Source organism: Oncorhynchus clarkii, chromosome 31, assembly GCF_045791955.1.
Source record: "Oncorhynchus clarkii lewisi isolate Uvic-CL-2024 chromosome 31, UVic_Ocla_1.0, whole genome shotgun sequence".
In the NCBI taxonomy this organism is placed as follows: domain Eukaryota; kingdom Metazoa; phylum Chordata; class Actinopteri; order Salmoniformes; family Salmonidae; genus Oncorhynchus; species Oncorhynchus clarkii.
Genome location: NC_092177.1, coordinates 42,938,491 through 42,951,689, shown reverse-complemented (window position 1 = coordinate 42,951,689; position 13,199 = coordinate 42,938,491). Strand labels below are relative to the sequence as shown.

Genomic DNA, 13,199 nt, shown 5'->3' with positions numbered 1-13,199 from the left:
AGGATGGTCAGTTTTACGAGGGTATGTTTGGCAGCATGAGTGAAGGATGCTTTGTTATGCCAATTTTAGATTTAACTTTGGATTGGAGATGTTTGATGTGAGTCTGGAAGGAGAGTTTACAGTCTAACCAGACACCTAGGTATTTGTAGTTGTCCACGTATTCTACGTCAGAACCGTCCAGAGTAGTGATGCTGGACGGGCGGGCAGGTGCAGGCAGCAATCGGTTGAAGAGCATGCATTTAGTTTTACTTGAATTGAATAGCAGTTGGAGGCCGCGGTAGGAGAGTTGTATGGCATTGAAGATCATCTAGAGGGTTGTTAACAGTGTCCAAAGAAGGGCCAGAAGTATACAGAATAGTGTCGTCTGCGTAGAGGTGGATCAGACTCACCAGCAGCAAGAGCGAAATCATTGATGTATACAGAGAAAAAGAGTCGGCCCGAGAATTGAACACTAGCAACCCCATAGAGACTGCCAGAGGTCCGGACAACAGGCCCTCCGATTTGACACACTGAACTCCATCCAAAAAGTAGTTGGTGAACCAGGCGAGGCAGTCATTTGAGAAACCAAGGCTGAGTCTACCGATAAGAATGCTGTGATTGACAGTGTCGAAAGCCTTGGCCAGGTTGATGAAGACGGCTGCACAGGCATCGTCATAACTGCACGATGGCGGTTATGATTTCGTTTAGGACCTTGAGCGTGGCTGAGGTGCGCCCATGACCAGCTAGGAAACCAGATTACATAGCGGAGAAGGTACGGTGGGATTCGAAATGGTCGGTGATCTGTTTGTAAATTTGGCTTTCGAAGACTTTAGAAATGCAGGGTAGGATAGATATAGGTCTGTAACAGTTAGGGTCTTGAGTGTCTCCCCCTTTGAAGAGGGGGATGACCGCGGTAGCTTTCCAATCTTTAGGGATCTCAGATGATACGAAAGAGGTTGTACAGGCTAGTGATAGGGGTTGCAACAATTGCGGCGGATAATTTTAGAGGGTCCAGATTGTCTAGCCCAGCTGATTTGTAGGGGTCCAGATTTTGCAGCTCAGATCAATTTGAAGAAAGAAATGTAAATCATGGTCGTTGTGGATGTTGTTTCAAAGTGTAACACAACAAAATGGACAGCATTTTCTAAGGTGATGATTATTTCAAAATACGCATATGCACAGTGGAGTTTATGTATACGCATAGGTGTATGATTGTGCCTATACAATACATAGCCTACCGCATATTGTGAGACAAAACCGCGACTCGTCAGTGAAGAGCACTTTTTGCCAGTCCTGTCTGGTCCAGCGACAGTGAGTTTGTGCCCATAGGCGACATTGTTGCCAGTGAGGACCTGCCTTACAACAGGCCTACAAGCCCTCAGTCCAGCCTCTCTCATCCTATTGCGAACAGTTTGAGCACTGATGGAGGGATTGTGCGTTCCTGGTGTAACTCGGGGAGTTGTTGTTGCCATCCTGTATCTGTCCCGCAGGTGTGATGTTCGGAGGTACCGATCCTCCATCTTACACGTGGTCTGCCACTGTGAGGACGATCAGCTGTCCGTCCTGTCTCTCTGTATTGCTGTCTTTGGCGTCTCACAGTACGTCTCACAGTTGCCACATCTGCAGTCCTCATGCCTCCTTGCAGCATGCCTAAGGCACGTTCACACAGATGAGCAGGGACCCTGGGCATCTTTCTGTTTGTGCTTTTCATAGTCAGTAGAAAGGAGAAAGGCCTCTTTAGTGTCCTAAGTTTTCATAACTGTGACCTTAATTCCCTACCATCTGTAAGCTGTTAGCGTCTTAACGTGTTCATAAATTGTTTATGGTTCATTGAACAAGCATGGGAAACAGTGTTTACACCCTTTACAATGAAGATCTGTGAAGTTATTTGGATTTTTACGAATTATCTTTGAAAAACAGGGTCCTGAAAAAGGGGTGTTTCTTTTTTTGCTGAGTTTATTAGCGAGTGAAGACTCGATTAAATTGAGAATAGTCTGATGGGTGAACATTTGATCAATTGATAAGAGAACAGCTGTGCAGCCAGAAGTAATAATTTGTTTGCCACTTTTTCAAATCAATAGCCTATAGCCGCATCGTGCAGCCCATATATGTTTTGGTCTCTAAGACATTGAGGTTCGTATCATTCACAACTAAAGTTGCCAAATAACTCAATCTAGTGTATACTACTTTTTTCAAACGATCACTTTTACGCTCAACATAGGCGTTTCATTTGCGCACTCTCTCCGGAATGGGAAAAATATATTTTCTGTTTTATTCAGCGAAGTTCAATCATATTATTCTTACTATAAAATCATATAATATAAAATGTAATGGGACTTAGAAGTATATCTTGTCAGCTAAATGAACACATCTACAGCCTATGGCATGGAGAATAGCCATCCATGTAGGCCAACTAATATTATGTTTTTCTAAAATATTTTTTTTTCATATCCTAATGTTTCTTTAGACCTGACTAAAATAAATAATGGATTTTTTGTGACGTTAATTGCAATCAATTACCGTGAGACTCGGCAGTCTTGTGTATGACAATAACTGGCTGAGAAAATGTCATGACTGCCACAGCTCTACGCTATATCACAATAAGTTCAAATTCCTAGAACATTGAGTGTACTTTGTGTCTCGCACTCCAGGACTATTCTACTCTGCCTTGTTGGCCTCTGTAGTTAGCGTCTGCAAGAGCAGAAAGAGTCTCTTAACAACAAGGACCTTGGGTCCCAAATGAGGACCCAGCTGAGAAGAGATCAACATCCGACGAGCTTCTCCTTCACGTCTCTATGGATTAAAATGACAATAGAGGTACCTGGTCCAGTACGAAATTATGAAAAAATGTGTCATAACCCTTGTTTTGTCTCTGTAAAGTGTGCCGGTATAGTCAGTCTTCTGATTCAGAGGTAAACAAAACACAGACCCTGCTCAACTCCCACCTCAAAAAACAAGGACATTAAAGGAATAAGGAAGGAAACTTTGTATCAATCGGTACCATGGACGGTGCCCTACAATGCCATTGAAAACCTGTAGGCCTATAGACTGGCTAAGGATGTCATTTTGCCATCCCATACCCTAGGTTTTTGCTGAAATTATGCCACCAAGATTTGGATAAAAAACAACCAGCTCGATTTTCTTACCTTTACAAAATAGTTTCAGCCTCCTTGATGCTCTGTGGGACTTCCTGGGTAATCGATCATAATGTTCTCCCTGAAATCTTCTTGTAAAATCCCCCTCAAATGCCAGCTGGATTTGTTGAGCTTTCCTCGGGTGTAGCATGCTTCTTCTGTCATGACTGAACACGTTTGTCAAAGCGGGAAATATATTCTCGCAAGTAGCTGTGTACGCCCCAAAAGTCAATCCATGTGTCAGTGCGGTCAGAACGGTTAGCATAGTGGAAAAATGCCCAGAGTACCATTGCAGGATATCAAGTGAAGGCCATTCGTCCTCATTGGAGCCGGAGTGGGCGATTTCAGTCTACAACAACTGCCAAGCGACCGTCAAATCTGTTTTTGTTTCTTTAACCTTTTCCACATATAGAAAGTCATGGCACTCTGGGTCAAATGCTCACAGGACCTCCACAAGTTGGCTGTTGTGTTCACGGAATTGTTCTGATATTTCACCAATGTTTGCATCCAAGAACAAGCTAGCTAGCATTAGCAACATAGCATATGTGTCATATGAGTGTTAGTGTGTGTACATAGCTGTGTATGCTAGGAACGATTCTCTAATCTCTACTGCTGTTATGTTTTGCATTTGCTGCGTCTGGGTGTTTGGTAAAGCTTTCCTGAGTCCCGACAATCTGTTTACCAGAGTTATGGCTGTTTCGATGTATTTGTTATGTTTATGTTGTGTCTGGCTCTGTGTTTGAACACATCTGTGTTTCTGTATGACAGTGCACTGTTCGGGCTGCCTCGGTGCTCCACAACAAGCTATTCCACCGCCTCATCCTGAGCCACATGCGCTTCTTTGACACTACACCTCTGGGCCGCATCCTCACCCGCTTCTCCTGTGACATGGACGAGGGTGAGACACCCAATGATTTGCCTTGACTTCATACTCAGCGCATTGAGGTCCCCATACATCACAGACAATCTAACAATCTGACAGTTCTCTCTCCCTCTCTGTATCTCTTTCTATCTCCCTTTCTCTCTCGATCTCTTTGTCTATCTCTCTCTCCCTCTCCATCCACAGTGGACGTCCATCTGGCCATGTATGCTGAGATGCTGCTCCAGAACATGACCGTGGTGCTTTTCTGCCTGGCCATGGTGTGCATCGTATTGCCCTGGTTTCTGCTCTCCCTCTTTCCCCTGGGAGCTTTCCTCCTCATTGTCAACCCTGTCTCCAGGTCAGGCTCCAACCAATCGATTTAGACGAGCAGGATTGGCTGTGAGTGTGTGAATGTCCATGCCTACTTGTGTTGATTAAAATAGAAGAAGTGTAGAGATGGATTAGGGTTCTGTAGGTATTTTGGGTAATATACAAAATCAGTGGGAAGAAAACCATGTTTGATTCACAAGATATAAAAAGTGCAGCTTTTGTGGTTCACATCTAGCCTACCACCACACAATGCGTGAAAAAATAAATGCGAAGAATGAAATATGATGAAATGGCGTGCAAAGTCACAACTCAACGACTTCTCGAGATTTGATATTCAACATGAATCATCTGAATCGCATCAAACTGGTTACCTCATTTATAAGCAAACCCCAAAAGCACCCTAATTCCCTATTTAGTGCACTACCTATGACCAAGGCCCGCACTATAAGGGAATAGAGTGCCATCTGGGACACGTCTCCTTTGTTAATGTGGTTTACTTTGCCAGTTGGTATCGATAGATGAAAGTACCAACTGCATAAACATGTTTGTGTAGAAAACCTCAGAACAAGGACAAGTGTCATGTTGTTTCATGCTCTGTCCTATTCCTGCCTCCTTCCCTCCGCTTTATGAGAAAAAGGGATGATTCATTTATGGACAGATTTGTTATTCACAAGTGCAGCCAATCCTATCTATGGACCTAAAAGTAGAAATCCACCCCACCTTTGTCAATAAACCCCTCTCACTTGCGCCGTAGTTGTGGTTGTGTGGGTGTGCAGCTCATAAAATCAAACAGAAATCAGAAATGATTCTAGCGGAGCCTAGAAATGGCACGAGCCCTGTCAGGAAATGGTTGTCCTGGGAAGAATTATACTCTGACTCCCTGTGTCCTCTCATCATATCATAGTCCACTAACCTGTCAGATAACTACACCGTCATTAGAGTTACAGTTGAAGTCGGAGGTTTACATGCACTTGGATTGGAGTCATTAAAACTAGTTTTTCCACCCCTCCACAAATTTCTTGTTAACAAACTATAGTTTTTTGCAAGTCGGTTAGGACATCTACTTTGTGCATGACATGAGTCATTTTTCCAAGAATTGTTCTCAGACAGATTATTTCACTTATAATTCACTATCACAATTTCAGTGGGTCAGAAGTTAAACAATTCCAGAAAATGATGTCATGGCTTTAGAAGCTTCTCATAATTTGAGTCTATTGAAGGTGTACCTGTAGATGTATTTCAAGGCCTAACTTCAAACTCAGTGCCTTCCTTGACATCATGGGAAAATCAAAAGATATCAGCCAAGACCTCAGAAAAATAATTGTAGACCTCCACAAGTCTGGTTAATCCTTGGAAGCAATTTCCAAATGCCTGAAGGTACCAGTACATATGTACAAACAATAGTAAGTATAAACACCATGGGACCACGCAGCCATCATACCGCTCAGGAAGTAGACACGTTCTGTCTCCTAGAGATGAACGTACTTTGGTGCGAAAAGTGCAAATCAATCCCAGGACACCAGCAAAGGACCTTGTGAAGATGCTGGAGGAAACAGGTACAAAAGTATCTATATCCACAGTAAAACAAGGAAGAAGCCACTGGTCTTGTATGTCTTCCATTTCCTAATAATTGCTCCCACAGTTGATTTCTTCAAACCAAGCTGCTTACCTATTGCAGATTCAGTCTTCCCAGCCTGGTGCAGGTCTACAATTTTGTTTCTGGTGTCCTTTGACAGCTCTTTGGGCTTGGCCATAGTGGAGTTTGGAATGTGACTGTTTGAGGTTGTGGACAGGTGTCTTTTATACTGATAACAAGTTCAAACAGGTGCCATTAATACAGGTAACGAGTGCAGGACAGAGGAGCCTCTTAAAGAAGAAGTTACAGGTCTGTGTGAGCCAGAAATATTGCTTGTTTGTAGGTGACCAAATACTTATTTTCCACCATAATTTGCAAATAAATTCATTAAAAAAATCCTACAATGTGATTTTCTGGATTTCTTTTTCTCATTTTGTCTGTCATAGTTGAAGTGTACCTATGAAAATTACAGGCCTCATCTTTTTAAGTGGGAGAACTTGCACAATTGGTGGCTGACTAAATACTTTTTTGCCCCACTATATGTAAACTTCCCACTTCAACTGTATAACGCAGTGTTTCTCAATCCTCTCCTTGATCACCATCCCTAGATATTTCACAAGGCTGTTGTAGAAAAAAGGGTGTTTCGTTCTCAAACAACATTGTTGGCTGGGGGTCACAGAGACAGAGTAGAGATTCGAGAAATGCTGAGTGAATGTACTTTTTTTTACCATCCCTAAAGTGGTGCTCTGGTATGTTTATATGTAATAGACGTTCCACTTCCTGTTTGTCTGGCTAGGGTTCTGATTCGTGAACTAAAGCGTAGAGAGAACATCAGCCAGTCACCTTTCACCTCGCACATCACCAGCACTCTCCAGGGGCTGTCCACCATTCACGCCTATGGCAGAGGGGATGACTTTTTGAACAGGTGAGAACAGAATTTGCAAGACAAGATGTATGTGCCTTTGAACGGGGTATGGTAGTAGGTGCCAGGCACACCGGTGTGTGTGTGTGTGTCAAGAACTCTGACGCTGCTGGAGTTTTCACAATCAACAGTTTCCTTTGTGTATCAAAAATGTTTCCACCACCCGAAGAACATCCAGCCAACTTGAAACAACTGTAGGAAGATTTGGAGTCAACAAGGGTATCATCCCTGTGGAACGCTTTCGACACTTTGTAGAGTCCATGCTCCAACGAATTAAAGCTGTTCTGAGGGCAACTCAATATTAGGAAGATGTTCCTAATGTTTTGGATACTTGGTGTATAGTGTTCATAAGAAGACACTCCCTTTATCTGTCATTAGTGGTAAACTAATATATAACGTTCATAGTTAGACACTTAATGTATGCCTCACTAACAGTACACTAATATATAGCGTTGCTAGGAAGACACTTCCTTTGTCTCACAGGATTCGTCAATATTGTTATCTGACGCAATACGAAACATGTCCCAGTCCACGTGATGGAAGCAGTCTTGGAGTGTGGAGTCAGCTTGGTCGGACCAGCGTTGGACAGACCTCGGCGCGGGAGCCTCTTGTTTTAGTTTCTGTCTGTAGGCAGGGATCAACAAAATGGAGTCGTGGTCAGCTTTTCCGAAAGGAGGGCGGGGCAGGGCCTTATATGCGTCACGGAAGTTAGAGTAACAATGATCCAAGGTTTTTCCACCCCTGGTTGCGCAATCGATATGCTGATAACATTTTGGGAGTCTTGTTTTCAGATTAGCCTTGTTAAAATCCCCAGCAACAATGAATACAGTCTCCGGATAAATGGATTCCAGTTTGCAAAGAGTCAAATAAAGTTTGTTCAGAGCCATCGATGTGTCTGCTTGGGGGGGGATATGTGATTATAATCGAAGAGAATTCTCTTGGTAGATAATGCGGTCTACATTTGATTGTGAGGAATTCTAAATCAGGTGAACAGAAGGATTTGAGTTCCTGTATGTTTCTTTCATCACACCATGTCTCGTTAGTCATAAGGCATACGCCCCCGCCCCTCTTCTTACCAGAAAGATGTTTGTTTCTGTCGGCGCGATGCGTGGAGAAACCCGCTGGCTGCACCGCCCCCGATAGCGTCTCTCCAGTGAGCCATGTTTTCGTGAAGCAAAGAACGTTAGTCTCTGATGTCCCTCTGGAATGCTACCCTTGCTCGGATTTCATCAACCTTGTTGTCAAGACACTGGACATTGGCGAGAAGGATGCTAGGGAGTGGTGCACGATGTGCCCGTCTCCGGAGTCTGACCAGAAGACCGCCTCGTTTCCCTCTTTTTCGGAGTCGTTTTTTTGGGTCGCTGCATGGGATCCACTCCATTGTCCTGGGTGAAAGGCAGAACACAGGATCCGCGTCGCGAAAAACATATTCTTGGTCGTACTGATGGTGAGTTGACGCTGATCTTATATTCAGTAGTTCTTCTCGACTGTATGTAATGAAACCTAAGATGATCTGGGGTACTAATGTAAGAAATACAATTTGATTTGAGGACGTTTGTTCAAACACTGTTAAGATATTGGTTTTGACAGTTCATTTCCAATGAGCTTAGCCCACCAGAAGTCTACCAAATGGCACAATTAATGAGTTAACGTCCCTAGGTAACATTTCTTGGAGTTTGAGTTAAGTAGCATTTCATTTCTGCTGAGCTAATGTGGGTACTGGTTAGCCTCTATCATACAAGTTGGTTAGGGAAGCCAGCCTCCCATTAAAACCCATGTGTGCCAGGCAGGCTTACAGGTGAGGAGAGTAGAATCCTGGCTAGCACAGTACGTGTCCAGTTTACCAGCCCCTTAAAGGGATACTTCGGAATTTTGGCAATGAGGCCCTTTATTTACTCCTCCAAAGTCAGATGAACTCGTGGATAAAACATTTTTGAAGGAAGTTCCTCGCAATGACGCTAGTTAGCATTGGCTCGCGAAACTACCTCTAACTTCCTTCATACTAGACAGAGACATAAAAATGATCATTGCCAAAATCCCAAAGTATCCCTTTAATGCATGTGTCCTTGGTTCAACATGTTTGGCCTGGCCTCCCTCGATTCTCACCAAGTCCCTGTTATTGGCCCTTTGACTCTCACCAAGTCCCTGTTATTGGCCCTTTGACTCTCGCCAAGTCCCTGTTATTTGCCCGTTGACTCTGACTAAGTCTGTTATTGCTCTGTTCCACAAAGTCTGTTATTAGTCTGTTGACTGTTACTAACCGTTCTTAGTGGTTTGTCGCTGTGTATCTCAGGTACCAGGCTTTACTAGACACCAACCAGGCCTCCCACTACCTGTTTAGCTGTGTTATGCCCTGGCTAGCTGTTCGACTGGACCTGATCAGCATTACTCTCATCACCACCGTAGCCTTGCTCATCGTTTTCATGCACAATCACATCCCCCCAGCTTATGCAGGCTTGGCCATATCCTACGCCGTGCAAGTACACACACACACACACACACACACGCATGGACGTACGCACATGCAAATGCACACACAATGTTAGGGTTTATCTTTACTATGGTTTAATTATTTTGACTTCCCCTTTAATGGAAAGGTTTGTATTAAGGCTTTTTGATGTCTTATTTATAATTTCACTGTGGGATTACTACAGGCGTGGGAAGGAGCTCCCTCTTAGGGAACTATGAATTGAAATTGATTGAGCTGAATGGAGAAGTATAGCCTTATCAGCATGTCTGTCTATAGGGGTCGTAAAGGTTTATGGTTTGTGCTGCTCCTTCATTCATAGGGTATCATTGCAAACTGGGATGAACACTAGTGTTGACGTGGGTCTAGGTTGATTGTAATAGGGTGTGCGGGTGTTAATCATTGACTTATCGCTTCTCTTGCTTTCTTCTCTATCTCCTTCTGTCTCTCTCCTCTTCAGCTGACTGGTCTTTTTCAGTTCACTGTGAGATTGCTGTCAGAGACAGACTCGCTTCACATCAGTGGAGAGGATCAATCATTATATAAAGGTAGGTAGGTAGGCCTAATGACACCAGGGAGTGCTGCCAACAGTCGGGGGAAGGTTGTTGATTGGCTGAACCATGTGTGGCTGAATCGAAAATACACACATGCTGAGTCTGACACAAACACACACCTATAGATTTAACACAGCAGGACACAAGCACAGATGAAGCAACAACACTTACACAGAGACAGCATACTCGCAAGTAGGCACACATACACAATACACATTCCTGCGTACGGTGCACCAACACAACATCCCAATAACACAATGACATCCCAGCAGGAAGCAGATATAGAACCCAGTGTGTGGCCCGTCACACATCATAGGACCTGTTTCACACCACTCATCATAAGGTAAACTTTTTCTTATAGCGCCAACAAGCTTTTGGAGATCTATAAATAAATGTTCTGTTAAAAAGGTGGCTTCGCTTCTTGGGATTGGAGCTACAGAGATCAACACTCAACACTCAAGCACCAGTGACTCGGTGAATAAAAAAGTGGTCAGATGAAGCAGATGCTAAACTACAGGACTGTTTTGCTAGCACAGACTGGAACATGTTCCGGGATTCTTCCGATGGCATTGAGGAGTACACCACATCAGTCACATGGCTTCATCAATAAGTGCATCGATGACGTCGTCCCCACAGTGACTGTACATACATACCCCAACCAGAAGCCATGGATTACAGGTAACATCCGCACTGAGCTAAAGGGTAGTGCTGTCGCTTTCAAGAAGCGGGACTCCAAACCCGGAAGTTTATAAGAAGTCCCGCTATGCCCTCCGACAAACCATCAAACAGGCAAAGCGTCAATACAGGACCTAGATTGAATCGTTCTACACCGGCTCCAACGACCGTTGGATGTGGCAGAGCTGGGAAAATATTAGACTACAAAAGGAAGCACAGCTAAATTACTTAAATGCTCGCTTTCAGGCAAGTAACACTGAAACATGCATGATAGCATCAGCTGTTCCTGACAACTGTGATCACGCTCTCCGTAGCCGATGTGAGTAAGACCTTTAAACAGGTCAACATTCAGGGACAGACAGATTACCAGGACGTGTACTCCACGCATGCGCTGACTAACTGACAAGTGTCTTCACTGATATTTTCAAACTGAGTCTGTAATACCAACATGTTTCAAGCAGACCACCCTGTGCCCAAGAACACTAAGGTAAGCTGCCAAAATGACTACCGACCAGTAGCACTCACGTCTGTATCCATTTCTTTGAAAGGCTGGTTATGGCTCACATCAACACCATTATCCCAGAAACCCTAGACCCACTACAATTTGCATACCGTCTCAACAGATACACAGAAGATGCAATCTCTATTGCACTCCACACTGCCCTTTCCCACCTCGACAAAAGGAACTCCTATGTGAGAATGCTATTAATAGACTACAGCTCAGTGTTCAACAACATAATGCCCTGAAAGCTCATCACTAAGCTAAGGACCCTGGGACTAAACATCTCCCGCTGCAACTGGATCCTAGACTTCCTGACGGGCCGCCCCCAGGTGGTAAGGGTAGGTAACAACACATCCGCCACGCTGATCCTCAACACGGGGGCCCCTCAGTGGTGCATGCTCAGTCCCCTAATGTACTCCCTGATCGCTCATGACTGCATGGCCATGTAATAACTCCAACACCATCATCAAGTTTGCCGATGATACAACAGTGGTAGGCCTGATCACCGACAACAATCAGACAGCCTATAGGGAGGAGGCCAGAGACCTGGCCGTGTGGTGTCAGGACAAAAACCTCTCCCTCAACGTGATCAAGACAAAGGAGATGATTGTGGACGACAGGAAAAGGAGGACCGAGCACGCCCCCATTCTCATCGACTGGGCTGTAGTGGAGCAGTTTAAGAGCTTCATGTTGCTTGGTGTCTACATCACCAACAAACTCATGGTCCAAACACACTAAGACAGTTGTGAAGAAGGCATGACAAAGCCAATTCCCTCTCAGGAGACTGAAAAGATTTGGCCTGGGTTCTCAGCTCCTCAAAAGGTTCTACAGCTGCACCATCAAGAGCATCCTGACTGGTTGCATCACTGCCTGGTATGGCAACTGCTCGGACTCCGACCGCAAGGCACTACAGAGTAGTAGTGTGTACGTAGTGTGTAGTGTGTACGTCCCAGTACATCACTGGGGCCAAGCTTCCTGCCATCCAGGACTTCTATACCAGGTGGTGTCAGAGGAAGGCCCTAAAAATTGTCAGACTCCAGCCACTCTAGTCATAGACTGTTCTCTCTGCTATCGCACGCCAAGTGGTACTGGAGCGCCAAGTTTAGGTCCAAAAGGCTTCTTAACAGCTTCTACCCCTAAACAGATAATCAAAGGGCTACCCAGACTCCTCTTGTATGCTGCTGCTACTCTCTATTTATTATCTATGCATAGTCACTTTAACTCTATCTACATGTACATATTACCTTGACTAACCGGTGCCCCCGCACATTGACTCTGTCCGTCTGCCCCCTACATATAGCCTCGCTATTGTTATTTTACTGCTGCTGTTTAATTATTTGTTACTTTTATTTTCAATTTTTTACGGTACACTTGTTTTTCTTAACTTCTTAAAGCATTGTTGGTTAAAGGCTTGTAAGTAAGCATTTCACTGTAAGGTCTGTAATACCTGTTGTATTCAGCGCATGTGACAAAATAAGATTTGATATTGGATTTAAAAAATTCTGTCAGAGTTTGGAGGGTGAGGCACCAAGACAGATCAGTGGGACATCCTCTCCTTCTCCCTGCTGGCCAGATAAGGGACAGATCTCCTTCCAGGACGTGGAGATGTGTTACCAGGACAACCTGCCACTGGTACTCAAGAAGCTCTCCTTTAACATCCTGCCAGAGGAGACCATCAGCATTGTGGGTCGCACAGGCTCAGATACTCACCATCCTTTATTCCCATGTATCATTTTACATCAGTACTGTTTAATTTTATAGTCCTATTTCCCCGCTGGTGTTTACCTGGTATTTACTAAGACATTTTTATTTATTTTTATTTTTATTTATTTTACCTTTATTTAACCAGGTAGGCAAGTTGAGAACAAGTTCTCATTTACAATTGCGACCTGGCCAAGATAAAGCAAAGCAGTTCGACAGATACAACGACACAGTTACACATGGAGTAAAACAAACATACAGTCAATAATACAGTATAAACAAGTCTATATACAATGTGAGCAAATAAGGTGAAGGTAAAGGTAAAGGCAAAAAAGGCCATGGTGGCAAAGTAAATACAATATAGCAAGTAAAACACTGGAATGGTAGTTTTGCAATGGGAGAATGTGCAAAGTAGAAATACAAATAATGGGGTGCAAAGGAGCAAAACAAATAAATAAATTAAATACAGTTGGGAAAGAGGTAGCTGTTTGGGCTAA

At 43.9% G+C, this 13,199-nt stretch overlaps 1 pseudogene; it reads left to right on the top strand.

Moving 5' to 3' along the window:
* LOC139390657 (ATP-binding cassette sub-family C member 5-like) overlaps positions 1 to 13,199 on the top strand; it is a 39,828-nt pseudogene that overhangs the window by 20,898 nt on the left and 5,731 nt on the right.